General features: G+C 34.4%; 1 protein-coding gene across 1 annotated transcript in view; it reads left to right on the top strand.

Annotated features, from left to right (window-relative positions):
- The first annotated feature begins 1968 nt into the window (after positions 1-1968).
- Positions 1969-3823, top strand: part of LOC106878426 (NF-kappa-B essential modulator) — a 62984-nt gene continuing 61129 nt past the window's right edge. Inside the window, exon 1 of the mRNA XM_014927634.2 lies at positions 1969-2086. The gene's annotated coding sequence lies outside the window, so the exon portion shown is untranslated. The remainder of the gene's footprint in view (positions 2087-3823) is intronic.

Here is a 3823-nt window from a genome sequence, read left to right as displayed (position 1 = left end):
CACACGGTCGAACACCAAAATATATATCAAAGATGATATACAAGTAATTATGTTATACTACGAACATTAGTGAATTCGTAAATACCAGTAATGAGACGATAGAAAAGACAACCATATGAAATGAATAACAAGAGTTATTGTGTGGCATAAAAGATGTATGTGTATGTGAGTGTGTGAATGCGACATATAAGAACATAATAAAAAACAGGCCGTCTATATGTATGTGAAATATCACAGCAGAAAGAAAGTCAGAACACGTGAGAGATTTATACCAAGTTTTTTGAGTACACAATAGGAAATATCGCAGGCTGTAATTCTTGTCTGTTTATCGTGAGTGGAAACATCCACTCTAACAAAGGCGAGAATAAAAACCGCGCTTGTTGAGTCGTGTTGACTATGATTGGAGATGTTGGTAATACGTAGTTCAGTCTCCATGGCCGTATTTGTTCTTTAGTCGGGTTCACCAGTTATAAGTTGGTAGTCCAGAGTCCATGCTGCGTTTGTTTCTTCGTCGAATCACCACTTTATAAGAAAGTGGGTTATTGCAGCTCAGCGGAATGTCAGAGACACTGCTTGACACGTCCATGCTCTATTGCTGGCCAGCAAGAAAGAGAATGAATTGAGCGGGCACGCTTGCTTGTTTAATTCCATGCATGCGTGAGACTACGCATGCGCACGGCGTTACTACAATTTCATTAAAAAATATCTATTTTTCTGACAGTTATGATCATCCAAAGTCGGTGGGGCAGAAATCTATAGTTATGCCTTTCAAGTTTCGTTTTGTATATATATATATGCAACGTGTGTCAGTATGTTAGTGTGCTATCCTTCCAATTTTTTTTTCCTTTATTAAATTCCGATATAATTGTAATCTACTCCTATGAGGAAACAAAGCCGAATCGTGTAAATTTTCCGAAACCCCTTTTCACACTCACGGAAAATTCTTTTTCCTAAATTCCGATATAATAGTAATTTACATCATCTGAAGCGCATTTGTAAAAAATTTCATTAAAAGATATTCAATTTTCTGAAAGTTATGAGGAAACAAAATCGGGGCGGGACATTCACGTGTAGGTATCCGCAGTATTTGTTTCAAGTTCAGCTTTGATTGATTAGATCTACGGTCAATGAGCTAACAGTTACCGTCTTTTTTCTCCCCAGACAATGACTCTCTAGTCAATGTAAGTAATTGTCTAATGATGTTATTCTAGTAATTGTCTAATAATATTCTGCTAACCAGTTAGGGTGGAATTTTGGTTTAAGGACTCCATATAACACCTTATAACTTAACAAAAAAAAATCTTTGGAATTTTCAGAGAATGTTTGCAAATTTGAGTTCTACACACGGGAATTCATATGATTAGGAAAAAAAAAATGTGTGTAAGATTTATGCGCGATTTAGCTGTTATTTTTTAGCACATCCCACGACCACCGGATACCGTCCCCATTTCTTACTACTCTGACATGTATTGTTTTTTTTTTTCAATATTTTCTCCCCATAAACATATTTAATGGAATGATGATGCACCGAAGGGAATGTAAGCAAAAAATTCGAAAAAAGAGTTGAACTTTTAGGATTTATGGGGGAGAGTTGAAAATTAAAAAAAAAATTTTTTTTTCATAATTGTATGAATTCCCATGTGTAGAACACAAATTCGTAAAAATGTTCTGAAAGTTCCAAACAGTTAAAAAAGTAATGCGGGGTTATATGTGGTGCTTAAACCAGAATTCCGCTTCAGAATATCATAATTCCTAGCAATTCAAAATATGAGTGATGACATTTCTTTCATTTATTATTTATATGAAAATATCTACAGTATTTTTTCTTTCGGATATTGAATATAGACAACAAAGTGTCGTCTCTCTTACGCATTTTTTATTACGTTATTGTAAGTGTATTTAACTGAAAGGATAAAGTCAACCATCTGAAAAGGGAAAGTGAAATCTGAATTTTCCAGAATCTGTTGAACTCTTTTGCTGAATAAGTTAATTACGGTGTGCGGTAATTACGCCGAGCACCAGCAGCAGCACATAACAAGGAAGTGGAGTAAACCACACTCTCGTCACATTCACAATCAACTTGGAAGTAAGCAACATTCGATGTAACATTTCATTTTAATAGGTATCGTATAGTTTATCGTTATTTCCTTCATGTGATTATTTATTATTTTCTGTTTATATTTGGAAAATATTCATTCATATATAATACATTTGTTATTGAAATTTCGATTACGAATAGAGTCTATTTTCGCAATTTAGTTTTCCGTCTGCATTTCATTTTTAAATTTCACAAATTCTATGAAAGTTATTAACTTAGTAGATTGGTCAGAAATGTTCAGCTTTATAGTGGAAACGGCGTAGTGTTGTTCATGTGTTTCCCCTCAAACGAACAGTGATTAAAGTACTGTTAGAATGTGTTTAATATTCTTATGGTTTTATTCGGGAATCAAAATAATCGCAGACTCGATTAGTCACTCCCTACCGTAAAGAAACAACCCAACAACATTTATATCACTATTATCTTATTTAATATAACCAATGAATATTATAATTTCTTTCTCATCAAGAATACCTCATAAGAATATACTAGATTTTAGCATACACCTTTTGTTCACGTTCACGTTTTAAACCTCCAAGGTCTCTGTCGGTGGGATCGTACTTAATCATAGACCAGAAACCACAGTTTATGGAAAGAAATGTATTTTAGATACAAACTGTCATTAGTAAGTATTTAGTTGTGAAGATTGTGTTGTTTTTGTCTCAGATGTGTTGATGTTGAGCAGAGTTACCAAAGACTTTCCAGCTGTGTGAATTTCGTCTTTTTATGCCAGTAACTACATTGTTCAACATGGTCTTCGAAAATAGCAGGATGTAAATTTGGCGAATATTTGGTTGGTATTTCTAAATATTCGAGCGACTACCCAGATTCCCACGTTGACAAAAATTGCGATTAAAGAATGATTTTTCTTTTTACGTCAAGTGTTTACTGTAGTGTTTACCAGTTCTGGTGTACGTCATTTTTATGTCTCCCAAATTCCTATGATCTAATGTTAGTGCATCCAGCATATATCCTTAATTAATAAGAATGATATATGTATATTAACTAATTTCTGCGTGATATTTTCTACAAACATATGCTGCCATAGTCATGAAATGTTTCTAGTATTGTGAGCCTTACGTTTTGGCTTGTCTTTTGCCACATAGACATTATATGGCTAGCGGTAGTTGCGATTAAGTCCACATAATTCAATTGATGATTTACAGTTCCCTATATATCCATACCGGGTGGGTTTATAAATTTTTATATAACTCCTTCATATTACTTCTACACTCCAGCCTGGATGAATACATTCTTCAATGGTGCACTTAAGTAAGCTCACTTCTGTATGGTACCTCAACTAATAACCCTTCACTTATTGCAGACTACTCCTTTTTTACTCATCCAACATGGTGCATTTTTCTATCTCAGCAACATTTTCACTAATGTAGTTGAGCTAGTAATCAGATGCTGCAATGTTGCCTGTTTCAGATAGGACTGCCATCTATGGACCGTGCTACCTTTCGGTTATTTTTTTTTTGAGGGAGGGGGGTGTCTTTTTTTTCTACAGAAACCTACCTTTTCGATTGCGGAGATTCCATCGGCATTTCGAAATTAAAATTTTGAAAACGGGTTTTGGGGTTTTTCAAAATCTTCAATTCTAAGTACGCTCCAACCGGAAAGTCCGACAATTTAGAAACAACAGCCAAACCGAAGATCCACTTTCTAAATACGAATTACCAAAAAAGAAAAAAAAATTAAATGTCATCTTGTGTGTGTGTGCAA

The sequence above is a fragment of the Octopus bimaculoides genome, chromosome 20 (genome assembly GCF_001194135.2).
Source record: "Octopus bimaculoides isolate UCB-OBI-ISO-001 chromosome 20, ASM119413v2, whole genome shotgun sequence".
Lineage (NCBI taxonomy): Eukaryota > Metazoa > Mollusca > Cephalopoda > Octopoda > Octopodidae > Octopus > Octopus bimaculoides.
The sequence above is the reverse complement of the archived record's forward strand: the minus strand, read 5'-3'. Positions and strand labels throughout refer to the sequence as shown.